The sequence below is a fragment of the Panthera tigris genome, chromosome A2 (assembly GCF_018350195.1).
Source record: "Panthera tigris isolate Pti1 chromosome A2, P.tigris_Pti1_mat1.1, whole genome shotgun sequence".
NCBI classification, from domain to species: Eukaryota; Metazoa; Chordata; class Mammalia; order Carnivora; family Felidae; genus Panthera; species Panthera tigris.
In genome coordinates, this window is record NC_056661.1 from 73,719,919 (window position 1) to 73,734,738 (window position 14,820).

Genomic DNA, 14,820 nt, shown 5'->3' on the forward strand with positions numbered 1-14,820 from the left:
CTCTGTCTTTCAAAAATGAACAAAAATTAAAAAAGAAAAAGAGTTGGACGCTTAACCAACTGAGCCACCCAGGTGCCCTATTGTGCTATTTGTATTTTAATGAATGTATTTGTAATGGCAGGGGATGTATGACAGATGCATTTTTCCTTCAGTCACGGGAAGCTTTTAAGGAGTCAGAAAATTTGAACTAATAGGGATAATGTTTTATGTAGTCCCTTAGTTCATTTGTTGAACACATAGCCAAAGGAGTTCATTGAAATAAATGCTGCCGTTGAATTTTTAACAATGGCTACATAAATATGGGGCCATCTATAATCTTTATGCCTACAGGAGCCAGGAAAGTGATCTGTATAATTAACCCCATGATTGATCTGGTCTTTCAGCCATCAGGATGAAGAGTCTGATTTCCCACATAGAGTGGGATGTACCTGAGAAACTCAAGGTAGCTGAATATTTTCGTGGAGGAAAGCTTCTTTTGAAGGACTAAATAGGCATTCATTTGACACAAATCCTTAAATTTCTCAGTTTATGCTGAAGAGTGGGGAGGCATGGGGAAACCATCTGGGATCTCAGATTGGTGATTCTGATTCCATGGTGAGGCAGGTAGAGTTCTGAGAGGGCCCTCCAGCTTGCACCCCGTGTGTAAACCCCTGCCCTTCAGTCTAGGCAGGGCCTGTGAGTATAGTGAGATGTCACTCCCTTGACTAGGTTATGTTATATGGCAAAGGTGGTGAGACACTCATCATGATGTTACCTTATCCATGACTTTGTCTCACCAGACTGGAGAGATTCAAAGCTAGGGAGATCTCCTGCTGCCTTGAGGAGGCAAACTGCTGTGTCTGGAAAAGGCTGCCTGGCAGGGAATAGCAGACAGCTTCTATGAGTTGGAATGGCCCCCAGCTGATGGCCAGCAAGAAGGCAAGGAACTGAATCTTCCCAACAACGAGTGAACTTGGAAAAGGACTCCAAGCTTCAGGTGAGATCACAGCCCCTCACAACACCTCGATTTTAGCCTGGTGAGACCCTGAACCGGGGGACCCAGCTAACCCTACCTCCTAATCCACAAAAAACTGAGATAACACACATGTGTGGTTTGAAACTGCTTCATTGGTGGTAATTTGTTATGCAGAGATAGAAAACCAAAGAACTAGGTCTGGGCAGGGGGCAGCTGAGAATTTGCATCTGTGTTAAGTTCTCAGGTGATGCCCAGGCTGCTGGTCCAGGACCTGTCCTTTGAGAAACACTGTCATATTTCCTCTGGCAGCGGACTTAGTGGCGTCATGAATGGACATTCACTGTACCCTTCTGGAATATAACCAAAGTTAACCAGAAGGGATTGAGCAGTCTGTTTTAAGCCACAAATAAGTATAAGCAATATGGTTCAAGCCTTTAAGAATAATTTAAATGTGACCAGCAACAATAAATACAAAATACAGTGTTAGAAAAGCCATTAGGATCAGGGCTTAGGAAACGAGGGTAGGGAAAATAATGTAAAGTGAGGCGTGACGTCGGCATGCAAGATGCATGCATCACTATTCATTCACGCCTCTGTGGCAAGAGAGACTTAACTATTAATTCCTGTTCCTCCTTTCGAGAATCATGTCCCATCTATACTACTTGTGAATGAACTTCCTATTATAACTATACCTCAATTAAAAAGTAAGTGAAGGGGCACCTGGGTGGCTCAGTCAGTTAGATGTCCGACTTCAGCCCAGGTCACGATCTCGTGGTCGGTGAGTTTGAGCCCCACGTTGGGCTCTGGGCTGATGGCTCAGAGCCTGGAGCCTACTTCTGATTCTGTGTCTCCCTCTCTCTCTGCCCCTCCCCCGTTCATGCTCTGTCTCTCTCTGTCTCAAAAATAAATAAACGTTAAAAAAAAAAATAAAAAAAAAAAAGTAAGTGAAGATGTATGACATCACACAAGCTTTCCAGTTTCCGCCGTGATAGACAGTATGAAAGTTACGGAAGTTTTACTTTTGTAACTCTAGAAAATGTTGGCACATCCTCCAGCAGTACTGGGTATGGGTGGGTAATGGGTGTCCCTCCTTACTAGGCAGATAAATGGCTTCCGTGTCTCTACCTCTGTGCGTCAGCTGTCTTTGATGATTTTCTAACCCCTTCTGTGGCCAACAGCTCCCCTTCCGCACCTCTGTTCCTCTCCCGTCTTCACTTGTTTTTGTTGAGCAATTTTCTGAAGTGAAGAACATTCAGCTCCATGGAGGTTTTCCTAGTGGAAAACAGCCAGAGCCTTGCTTCACCCTGAGGCTGTTACTTCTCTCTTGGTAACCGTGGTGCCCCTGGTAGGATATAGGGCTTACTGCTGTGACTCTATTAGCTGAACCATCTGGATTGTTATTGTTGTTTTATCTGACACTGTACCTATTGCCCAAATGTGAAGGCTCTGGTGTCTCCAGGCACTTCCATAGCACAGAAGATGTTTTATGTAGCCACGTCAAGCGACTCCAAGGGAAGAGTCTGGAACTTGGTTTTGAAACTATTTTGAATGTGGCTTGATGTGACGTCTGTCCTGCTCAGGTCTGTTGGAAGCAGGGGCGGGACGCGGGAGTGAGTGAGTACATGTGTGTTTGGATGTGTGAGTACGAGCAAATGTGTGTGAGTATGAGGCTAAGTGAACATGAGTGTGAACAAGCATGTGTGTATGAGTGTGAGCACAAGTGAGTGTGTGCACGTGTGTGTGTGTGTGTGTGTGTGTGTGGCGGGGGGGGGCAGGAGGGTAATAGCAATCCTGCGTGTTGGGGAGCAGGTCTGCGTAGCATCGTGGAGTTGGTCATTCCTCTCGGACATGTCCTTGTTGTCCACACTCAAAGGCCTGTTTACCTAAGATATTTCATTCGGCCCTCTTGCAATGGTAACTTTATTTTTATAACTTTTTCTTTCCTTTTGGAGATTACCAATTCTTTTCTGCAGCTCCTACAGCAGCCAGAAGGTAAGAGTCTCCAGGCCTTCACCCCACTGTGGCACCCTCTGCTAGATCCGTGTCATTAAGAAATGACTTTCCACACACCAGCTGCCTTTGCAGGGGCACATGGCTCCAACTCTGTGTTAGGCTAGTAATTTCATATGGTTTTTTTTTTTTGTTTTTTTTTTTCTGGGTAGGATAAGAGGTAGAAGAGAGAAACTTCATGCATTTTCCTTCCATTTAACCTGCGTTGTCTCCCCCCATTCGTAAAGCTTTATAAACAAATAAAAACGTTGTGTTTGGAACAGCTCCTGGGGGCCGGGGAATCACATACACACTTGTGAAACATGGGTGTGCTTCTTATGTGTGGCCCCTGTGAGGCGGCCGGAGTGCTTGCGAGGCCCTAAGCTTTGTAGACTAGGAAACGGGGGTGCCGAGGGGTGGCCAGCTTTCCAAGTTAGCGATGAGGACTCTGGTCTCCACGCCTGCATCCTCTTTACACAAGATTATAACCTAGATAAGCACACAGATGAAGGACGTAGCTCGGTATTTATATTCGAATTTAAAAATATGTATCGTGTCCTGGCAAATTTATTTGTTTAGTGATAGTGATTTGAAGACAAACAGGTGGTGGTTAATAGAGACTGTAAACTCTCCGGAGAAGCTTCGGGTTCTGGTAAGTCCAGCTCTCTCAAAGACGTATTCTCTGTAGGAGTCACCTCTCTGACAATGGCTCCTTGTCAGCACCGCTCCAGGTTTGCCAAACTGTTGCCATGGAAATAGATGATCAGCTGGCTGAGAATGATAGATACCTGAGTAGTGTGTGGGCTTTGGGTATGGATCTGAAGTTTGGGATGTTTGAATCTCTTTGTGAATCGATCTCATAAATGGCCCATTTATCCACGGGCACACCCTACTTTTAACCTTCAGCCTGATGTTAAGTGATCTTGCAACATTGATCCAAGATCAGCTCTGAGAGTTTCGCTTTGAGGAGACTGTCATCGGTGTGGCTGGGACTCAACCCAGAGACACGCACCATCTAGCACACGTCAGCTCCTTCAGAATGAGTGGTGTGGAGTGGAACAAGTCAGCTCAGTGATCCCTATGTGGACGTGGATGTGGTCCAGCCTGGGCACACCAGCTGGGAACTGAGGGGAGAGAGGTGCTTGCCAGGTACTTAGGAAAAACTGAAGCATGGAGGACAATTCACCATCACAAAACCTGTGTGGGCTTTTAGCTCATAGCCTGTGATGCTGCTAACAACGCCACTGAGGCCATGTGGGGGAAGACTATGGAGGAGAACCAGCGTCCCACAGTACTCTCTTCGGGGCCAGCTTTCCTCAGCCGTGTTATGCCAAACGTTAGGATTTCTCAATATGTCAAGACTTTTCCAAGATCAAGGAAGTGTGACAAACGCTCCATAGAATGTTCTCATTATGAAATTCATAACGTCTATTGGCATACTAAAGGTTCTAGTCAAAATCAGGAGAATAGAGACCTAGTTACGTTGCTTAATTGACTACTTACTACACTTGCCTGACCATCAAAATGCCTTTAGCTCTTAGTTGGATTCTACAGCAAGAAGACCTACAGATATTCAGTGGGTGATCCTGCCCTTCCTGGTTTAGGTTTTTAATCCTGTGGTTTTCCTTTGGTTGTTCCTAGATGATTCTGGGGGAACACAGGAGTGAGGGCTAATTTCCATGTTTAAAAGAGCCAAAATACCCAAAACATACATTAACAGTGACAGTCACTGTTGTCTCTTCACCGTTTCAAGCTTAGAATGACTTAAATTTTGATGTACCTCTTCAGGCTCCATCAATTCAGAAGATGAGTAGCTATTCCAAAATCCTGGAAACTTGGATCTTTGCTATAAAATGCTATTTGAAGGCACCTGGGTGGTTCAGCTGGTTAAGCGTCTGACTCTTGATTTTGGCTCAGGTCACAATCTCACGGTTTGTGAGATCACGCCCCGAGTAGGACTCTGCACTGACACCCCAGAGCCTGCTTAGGATTTTCTCTCTCCCTCTCTCTCTGCTCCTCCCCTTCTTATACTCTCTTTCTTTATCAAAATTTAAAAAAATGCTATTCTAAGAGGCTGAATAAAAGTATCAGGAAGAAATTATAAAGACCATTGTATAGATCAAGGACGAACATTTTAGTTGGGGAAAAAGCAATTTCTTTAAACCATTACATAAAATACAATCTAAATATTCTAATAGGGTTGTCTAATGCTCACTCAGGTCTAGTTCTCTTCTTTTAGGGCACACAGATGGATATTTCCCTCCCTATAGGTAGGTGGGTCCATGTGACTGATTCTGGCTAATGCACTGTGAATAGAAGTGACTTGTGTAATTTTCCAGCCAAAGCATTTAATTGCTGATGTGAAAACCTCCAGCTTTCTCTTCCTTTTCTGCTGTTTTTTGAGGCTTTATGTTCCAGATGATGATGCCTGGATTTTTGAGTCTCTGTGTGAAGGGCAGTGGCCTTGGAGAGTCACCTGTATTCACAGCTGAATGATATATACATATATATTTTTTCATTTTTGCCAATTTGAAAGGGGAAAAGGGTATCTTGCTATTGTTTTAATCTACATTTATTCTGTTATTAAAGGTTTTCTTCCAGTTGCAGTATCTGTTTCTCCAGAATAATGATTGCCGTTTTTTTTTTTTAATTAGTTGGAGAGTTTCAAACTCACAACATTGCTATGCTTCCCCTACCTGATAGATAATTCAACTTCAGTCACTAAATATTTAGTTGTGTAGCAGGGTGTATTAGTCTGAGTTCTGATGAGAAGCAGATGTCAAGACAGGATTAAAAGTAGGATGACTTACTAGGGGAATCGTGTGAGAGAGAAGGCAGGAAAGGAGCTGGTTGAAGATGAGGGAGCCGTCAGACCACAGGGAAAATCTGATCCTGTGGGAAGAAGAGAAGGAGGGATGGTTGTATGCAAATGTCCTAGACCTCCTTGCAGTCTAAGCAAAGTTTAGCTCAGCTCTGTGGGTGCCCTTGAGCCAAAGCTGTTCTTTAGGGGGTCCCTGAATCTCCTAGGAGAGGCCTACCTAGGAATTAGCTGCTGTGCTAAGTTGTCGGCTGGAGCGCCCAAGGGAAGTGTGGCCTTGGCAAACACTGTGATGGATTTCAGAGCACAGCATCTGGGTCTTTGGGTCCATATGCTCCCATAGTGGAAGATCTGGGAGGCTAAGCTCTTAGGTGCCTGAGTTCTCATCCCCTCTGGGGGTTCTCCTCTAGCGGAGTAGGCTTCCTAGAATACTATTTGTAGGAGGAACTAACAAGCCTTCTGGAAGGGATGAAACTTCCCTTGTGAGGGGGGAGCAGATCTGAGTCAGGCCTCCTGCCCGGCTCTTGGCTCTGCCTTCTGGCTCAGTCCCATGAAGGGCAAGGAGGGTGGGAAGCTACAAATAACCACAAGAGGGGTGCCTGGGTGGCTCAGCCAGTTAAGTGCCTGACTCTTGATTTTGGCTCAGGTCACGATTTCACAGTTTGAGAGATCAAGCCCCACATTGGGCTCTGTGCTGATAGCATGGAATCTGCTTGGGATTCTCTCTCTCTCTTCTCTCTCTACCCCCTTCCCTGCTGTCTCTTTCCCTCCAAATAAATAAATAAACATAAAAAAATAACAACCACAAGAGCCAGCTCCACTAAAATTTCTAAGACACAGGTAATGCTGTTCTCAGATTCTTCTAACAGAGTAACACACAAAGAAAGAAGAGAGGTAGTCTTCTCACCTGTGTCTCAAAATCCTGAACAATAGCCAGTACAGAGACCCTGGTGGGAAGTGGTGGTGGAAATAGGGAGCTACAGTGTTCGCAGGCAGGAATGGCGTCCCTCTGACAGAGGGCTGTCAGAATAACAGAGGAAGTCTTGAATGGAGTGGGGGAGACACAGAGGAAGAGAGAAAGGAAAGTAACTCATGGTAGTCTCCTCAATGAGCCACATGCAGTAGCCCCTGAGAATTCTCAGAGATATTGTGGCTGGGTATTGGGAGATGTTCTGGGAGGCCAGTTGGGTAACTACTTTTTTAAAAAATGCTTATTTATTTTTGAAAGAGGGAGAGAGAGTAGGGGAAGAGCAGAGAGAGAGGGAGAGAGAGAATCCCAAGCAGACTCCACACTCTCAGCGCAGAGCCCAACACGGGGCTCAAACCCATGAACTGTGAGATCGTGGCCTGAGCCGAAATCAACAGTCAGACGGTTAACCAACTGAGCCACCCAGGGGCCTGTGGATAACTGCTTTTATTTAGAACTGGAGTAGTTTTAGGATATTTCCCAAGGACTCTGTATCAGGCTGGGCAAAATTATGCTGTAGTAACATAACCCCCCGATACAGTGATTCAAGCCACAAAGGTTCACTTCTTGCTTGTATTACTGCCATAGTGGGTTGGCCAAGGAATTTCTCTTCATCATTGCCTCCCTCATTCCAGGACCATCTAAGAGAGCTGTCATTTCCTGGAACACTGTTGGTGTCCTGGCAGGGGGGAGAGAGAAAGGATTTGATGACGTGTAATTTGGCCCTAAAAGCTTTTGCCTGGAAGCTTCACACATCATCAGCCCCCAACTAGTCATGTGACCCCCAGCTGAGTTCAATGGGTTGGGTAGGATAGTCCCTCTACAGGGTGGGGAAGAGAGTGTTGGTCTGCAGGTCTACTGCAGTCCCCTTTTCCAGGGACTCCACCTCAGCCGTGTTCAGGCTTCAGGGGGAGGTAATAGGCAGCTGTTCCATAAATTAGTTTTCGGCACCCCTTCCTGCCTCTGCTGCACCAGGACAATCATGCCAAGCTTATTTTCACTTTCAGGATGTTGCTCTAGTCATTGCCTTTTCTGGGAAAACATTTCTCTCTGATGTTTGCAAGACCAGCTTTCTCTTGTTGCTTAGTCCACACATCTTCGGAAATGTCTTTCCCGGCTTCCTAATCCATGTGACCCTGGTCCCTCCACCCCAAGCTCTTCTTTTCACGTTACCATCTCCTCCTTTCTTTGTGGCACTATATTAATCAAAAAACACACCGTATCTGATAGTTTTTGTTTACTGCTCATTTATTTTCTGTATATCCTCACTAGAATGTAAGCTTTATATTTGTTGCCCTATGCTGTTTTCTGTTTTTGTTTTTTGTTTTTTGCCAGCCAGCTTCACAGGCTTTTGTGATGGGGTGGAAAGAGATCAGACTGGGGTTGGGAGGGAAGGGGAAGGAGCAAAAGCCAAAGCCTGCATGGATGGGGGCAGGTCCCAAGACGACTTTGGAGTTGAGACAGGGAGGTGTATAGAGTGAGTGCTTTCAAAGGGCATAGGATGTGTGAGAATAAGAGGAAAAAAGAACAGGACTTTTAAAGAAGTGCTATTGAGTGTTAATTTTCCTTGAGAGATTCAAGAAAAGGTTAAACTACTCTTTAGTTATCTCGATTGCTGTAATGTGTGTATTTGGTCATGACACCCTATAGAAAAAGTAGCCTGGATTGCCCAACCAAGAGATAGGCATTGGTAGGCCATCATCCTCTGCTGAAATTCTGGTTGTGTGTATCACCATCCGTAAAGGAAGTGCCTAGAATAACCCAGATAACTTTTGGGTCGCTATAACTGAACCAGGGTTTGAGGATTCTGAGCAACCCCTCACTCATGCTGCTCATGGGGCCAGAACAGTGCTCAGCACATGATGGGCACTGAAGAAAATGTCAACTCCTAGAGAAGCTGTGATGGTCAGGAGTCAGGTGGGGAGAGGGTGGTATCAGAGAGATGGGCTGGCGCTCTCCTCCATTCCCTTGATATTAGGCCAATGGGGAAATACTAGAAAGAGAAAATGGGGCAGGGGGAGGAGGAGGGAAAGGCAACCCTCTTGTTTGATTAATTTAAAACATTATTCCAAGACTTGTCCTTTTGGGAGAGTACACTGAGAAGAGAACATTGTGGGAAGTGACTGTTGAAATAGGAACAGAACACCTGGTACTACTCTTTCCCTACCATTTTAACTTATAAAGTTATAGGTTAATATGCTGTCCTATGAATTGTGAGTCTACTCAGGGCATTTCAGTAGTTAAGTGAGATGCCTCAGAGTCCTGAAAATGGGATATTCAAGAGAGAGCTTGACTGCGTGGATAGATCTCAGCCTGACAGCCCAATGATGAGGAAGCTCCTGCTTTGGCAGATGGCCAGGAGAAAGGGATTCCAAGCCTGAGTGTCCTTGATAATAGCATCTCATTAGTTGAGATTAAAGTTCTAAGAATCAAAACTTCTTGGTATCTTGCATTTGTGACCCTGGTTGGGATAGGCCTAAAGAAGAGGGGCTTTGTCTAACCTCATTCAAGCCCCAGACCACTTTTTCCCAGTGATCTTGACCATAGGCAGCACATACACACCCTCTACAGATATTGTAGACCACTTTCGGGTAAAGAAATCAGGGTGTGTGTGTGGGTGGGAGGGGGGCCAAACTCTGATATAGTTTTCATGACCAGACATGAAAATAAGAGTAACATGTTGAACAGTTGAAGGAAAATTTTATTCTAAACTCTTTTTGAATAACAGCAAATCCTCAAGACATCCCTAGAATTAAGTATTTTTTGTCAATTATTTAGTAAGTGCCTAATATGCTCTTGCTAGGGAAGAAAATTACATGTTGTTCCTAAATTATTAAACAATATTTTGATGGCATTGACAGAGCAAGTAGCAAGGTATTGACCAGTCACCCTGCTATAGGAAAACTCCAGTGCAGCTCTGTTTTCTCTTGCAAGGTGAAATTGAAGAGAAAAAAAGTCATTAACTCCTGCGAATGACATCTGCAAAGTCTGATGGAAAGTCACATAAAGTTCATTGTCCTTTATTAGACAAAGTGGAAGAGCCCACAAACTAATTCTTTTAAGAAATGCCTAAATGAACTTCAAAACTGAAATCCGATCATTGTTCAAAGTTTTGCTGTCCTGGCTTCTTCAGGGAACTTTGGTTTGGTGGTAAGATCTTACTCAAGGTTTTCTTTATGGAATTTCATAATCCAGCCTTCTTTGCCTTTTAAATAAATCTCGACATCTTTCTCAGTGCCTAGCATGATGAATAGATGAATGATCTTTCTGGAAAGTTTTTTCCTTCCTTGTTGCGTCCTCTAAAGAGGATGAGTCTCGGGAGAAGAGAAAGTGAAAAATGGAGATTCATGCTAAATCCTGAAATTAACTCTTTCTTGACTCAATGAATTGCTCTAGCAGTTTGGTTTGGACTGTTGTATACACTGTCAGGTTGCTCTCTTCTGGGTCAGGAAGCTTCAGTGTTAAATGAATGAAGAGAGATGATGTTTTGGAAGAAGTTTTGACCCAAGACTGGAAGACCGAATCCCATCCCTCTCTGTACTGAGGAGCAGACAGAAGCATTACCTAGACACAACCTGTCAAAATCAAAGAACATTTATTAGGAAAAAGGTGATTCTTTTATGGAACACCTATCAAGCACCTGTAATGTGCTAGGTACTTATATGTCATTGGTTGTCACATCAACCCTGTGAGATGACTATTATTTCAACCTGGCTTGTTGAGGAAGTTGGGACTTAAGAGACCCAGTAACTTGTTCAAACTTTCACAGGTAGGGAAAGGAATGGCGGATGGGCGGGAGAGCTTGGATTTGAATGCATTATCATTCACTTCAACTCACACCATGCTCCCTTAGAAGTGCCCAATGAGAGAAGTAGTCACTCCATTTCAGGAGCTCACCGTATGGTTGGGAGGATGTGGAGAAGGGCTCAAAGTGCAGGGGGTGGGGGGTTAGGATGTCCTGAGCATCTACCGTGAAGCAGCATTCAAGTCCATCCTTTTGAATCAAGACGTCTCAGATGGCTCACGGGCCAGAAAGTTAAGCTAAGCACGCTTAGGTAACTCTTCCAGGGGTCTCCCAATCAGATCTTGATCCCAGTTCAGTTTGATTCCAAACATTAAGCCTCCCTAGTGCTTCATGCTTCCACTTCCAGCAAAGGCCTCAAGGAACAGTGTATGTCAGTGTGCCTGGTGCTATTGAGATGGAGGGAAGGGAAAGGACACTGGCAAAGGGAAAGGAGTTGAGTGAATTAGAAGAGGTAGAACTCTCTGAGTCAAAATAGAGGTTGGAGTGATGTGCCAGGATTGGGACAATGTGGAATTCAGTTCTGACATCAGTTGTGTGACTGGTTTCCACAGCTGAGAAAGCATCATAGAGTGGTGTCTGTGTGTGTGTGTGCGCGCGCGTGTGTGTCTGTGTGTCTATGTGTCTGTGTGTCTTGTGTAGACTGGCTGGTGCATGCACAGCGGGCTCTGTGGTAGCTCTCTGGTGGCCTCCATGATCCCCGACTATCTGAGTGTGGCCAGCAAAGGAAAGGTGGGTGGGTTGATGGGTTCTCCTCATGGAGTTTTGGCTTTGTGCTATTCTTCCTGTTCTCCCCTTTTAGAGCTTACACCTTTGTAACCCATTATAAAACAGTGCTTAACATGAAACTCCAGACCAGAAAACGTGATTCAAATAAATCAGTGACTTTTCCATAGGACATATTGGGGCACTCATTACTCAAGAGTGGGCAAGGACTTTCTTAAGACACATCCTTTCACCTTGCGAGTCCTAAAACTTGCACCTTCTCACTATATACTTTGGAAAGAATTCATTCCTTTTAGAGTGATTGAGGAGACTCTTTTGAATTAGTTGAAGATATATCTTGAATATCTTCTTTCCCTTTTGACGTTTTTTTGAGACTGGTTTGGTTTAATAGAAACAAAGCATATGTGTAAGCACTGTTATTTAGGCTGCCCGCAAACATTACTAGTCAACCGAGAAGTTTGGCATCAAGTTACCTTACAGCTGACAAAGTCAGAGGGGATATAATCATTGTTTTAAGTGACCATTTACTTTTCAAGATTGACCACATTGGAGACCCCACAGGACTTACTTCAAACACCTCTCCCTCAATGCATATACAAATACCACATCATCAGTGTGTTTGCAGAAGGGAATACCAGGAGCTCTGAGACCATGGTCTAAAAAATCTTCCTAATCACCTGTTGTTCAGAGAAGTCCTGTATGTTGTAGAAGACTTTCGAATTCTGGAGCCAGTGGATGGCCTGACCGAAGAATTTAAGTTTTCAGATTCTTTATTCAGTCCTTACATTTTGCTGTGCTAGGGCTAGCTATGTTTCTAGAATGTGGGAAGGTGATGTTCTGGAGTAGAAATAAAAGAGACACTCTTAAGTTTATTTATTTTGACAGAGAGAGAGAAAGAGAGAGTGAGAGAGCAAGAAAGCAGGGAAGGGGCAGAGAGAGGGAGAAAGAATCTCAAGCCGGCCCCTCGCTGTCAGAATGGAGCCCAATGTGGGGCTTGAATTCATGAACCGCAAGATCAGGACCTGAGCTGAAACCAAGAGTCAGACATGCCTGACTGAGCCACTCAAGCACCCCTAAAAGAGAGACTTTCTGAGTCCTGGTATTGAGGATCCTGTATGAAAACGAAAATACTTTGGTATAATGAGTTACAATGCCAACTTCTTCAATCTTCATTTGCTTGGGGAAAGATTTCAGAGACTATGGTCTTCACTTCTGTTGTAACTGTTCTCTCACATCCAGAGAGGCTAGATATCGAGGGTTCTCTTTTCATTTGCTCAGAAGTCTTATATTTATTTTGTGTTAGTTCTAGCATACGTGTAACTGCGCACAAGAATAAACACGATTACCATGTGCTATTAGAACACGTTGGTGTTTAATGTGACTTCCCTCTTCCCAGTTGCAAGGCAGGGGTGGGGAAACGTTCTCACGTAGCTTTGCTTAGTCATCTAGTTTATTTATTCAGCTGTAGAATCATCCCCACCTTTTTAAAGAGTGCAGATTCATGCTATCATAATTGTACCCGGGGTCACTAATTTGGGGGCCCCAAGGGCTCCGGCTGCTGTAGCAAATTGAAATATGGAAATCAGATGCCTTATGTGGGACTGCGGGCCGTGTGCCATCCGTTGGGTGCTAGCATCTGTTTGATTCTCAGAGGTCCTCTTTTTCTCTGAACAGTGAGTATTGTCAACACGGGTTGTCGTCCGGAGAGCGAGCTGTTAGGCTGGAATAACACAGCGCTCTCAGGAGCATCTGGAGGACCGGAGACAGCACAGCAGTTTTGAAGCTTTTCTTTTTTTTTTAAATGCGGGTTGCGAGACAGCCTCCCGCCATCTCTCCCTACTTCCGAATAAGAGGATTCTAATGGAGTCACCATGGGTGATGAGGCTGAGCCCCGAGGTCCTCCCCTGCCAGGACTGTTTCCGCTGCCTGGTTGTTAGCTGTGTGGCTGCCGCCTTTGTCTTTGGTTTCTGCAGGGAAAGGCGTTCAAAGAAGGAGGTGAGCTTCACCTTGGTGATTCCTCTCCCAGCAAAATGAATACAAACATCTACTGTCATGACCCCCCTCCTGTTCCACACATTCAGCATGTTTGACACCGTTAACGGCCACAGTGCGGGCCCAGGGTACATCACAAGCAGATGAAAATGTCCTTTTGCCCTGGGAGATGAGCCTGTGTCGTGAGCAGGGGCAGGGGCAGGGGCACGGAGCTTTGGTGGAGATGCCACGGACACCATCAGTCCTTCAAGGTGTGTCTGTGAATGCCGGCATTACTGACATCCTCAGTGGGCTTCGCCTTCCTTTAATTTTTCCTGTCCCATTCCAAAAACCTAGCCAAGCAGAATGGAAAGCTTTGTTGTTTGAAAGCAACCCCTTGTCTTTCTGTTGGTTTTGCAGCGATGAGCTGATGGAGGGCGCTCAAGGGGGAGGAGAGAGGTGGGTGTCTTGTAGGGAAGATGGCAGAAAGCTGGGAGGATTGGGAATCCTGATGGTAAGCCTTGGAACTCCAAGGTTGGCAAGGTTTTCTGTCTTTAAGTGAAATAGAACCACCCGCTTTCGAGGACTCTGAGGCTCTCTGTGGTGATCCGTATGGACAGAGGAACAGAAGGGTGTCCCTGCACCTTTATTCTGTCAAAGCTCCTGGAGCCTTTCATCACCCTGGGCACGGAGAGACATTTCTAATGCTGATGGCCTTGGAATCAGATTTAATTTTATGGGAGGGAAATAAAGCGAGTGATATCTATGTGTATTCGAGTCTATGGAATGAAATTCATCCCTGCCGCAGATTTAACTGCACAAGTCAGGAAAGGCCCTGAAGACCAAAGACATTAGCACAAATGAAGAGTTGGAACTTGCCTCTTGCAAAAGTTTTTAGCTGAAGAAACCTGACAGACAGGAGAGGGAGGACTGTTACTTTGTGTGTGACAAAGACATTACATTGTCATTAATATTGCAGGTCACTGCTTTTGGGGGAAAATCTTTGTTTTATTTTAAGATTCTTAGTAGGGTTTATTCTGAGACTTAGAAAACTCAGGAGAGTTGGGCCTTCCAGACAAATGCATTTGCCTTGACGAAACACATTTGCAATAGCTCTCCAACAATGGCCTGGAGACTACTCCCAATTCACACTGGACTTTAAAAAAAAAATATTTTTTTACCCTGTTTTGAAAATGGACCAGGTTTGGGGCACTAATTCACATTGCTACCACACCCACTCTTTCTGCCCAGAGAGTGAGGAGAATGAATGGGTCAATCAGCTGACATATTTCCATCCAATTTCAAGGATAGAATGTGTTCATTTTCTGACTAATGGCATGTCATTTTGCAGAAGCCTTTGGTTGTGAATTAATCCTGGAATCAAAACAGATTTTCCGGGGAGCAATCTTCCATCAAGTATTGATTTTTTTACACTCATGGAGTCTGTACTCCCTAATTTAACCTGACAATGATTCTGCACAATGGCCTGGGAGCACCTTGGCAGCTCACTGAAGGAAGTTTTACTGTCTTTTCTTTCTGCAAAGTAGAAGGGAAAAACCCCACACCAGCTAGCCCAGTCAGTCACTGGGGGG

At 44.7% G+C, this 14,820-nt stretch overlaps 1 long non-coding RNA gene across 1 annotated transcript; it reads left to right on the forward strand.

Moving 5' to 3' along the window:
• Positions 1 to 309: 309 nt before the first annotated feature.
• Positions 310 to 13,401, forward strand: LOC122233017. Its single transcript, XR_006210434.1, has 3 exons — positions 310 to 442; positions 780 to 976; positions 12,932 to 13,401. It is a non-coding gene; the product is annotated as an uncharacterized LOC122233017 (long non-coding RNA).
• Positions 13,402 to 14,820: the final 1,419 nt, after the last annotated feature.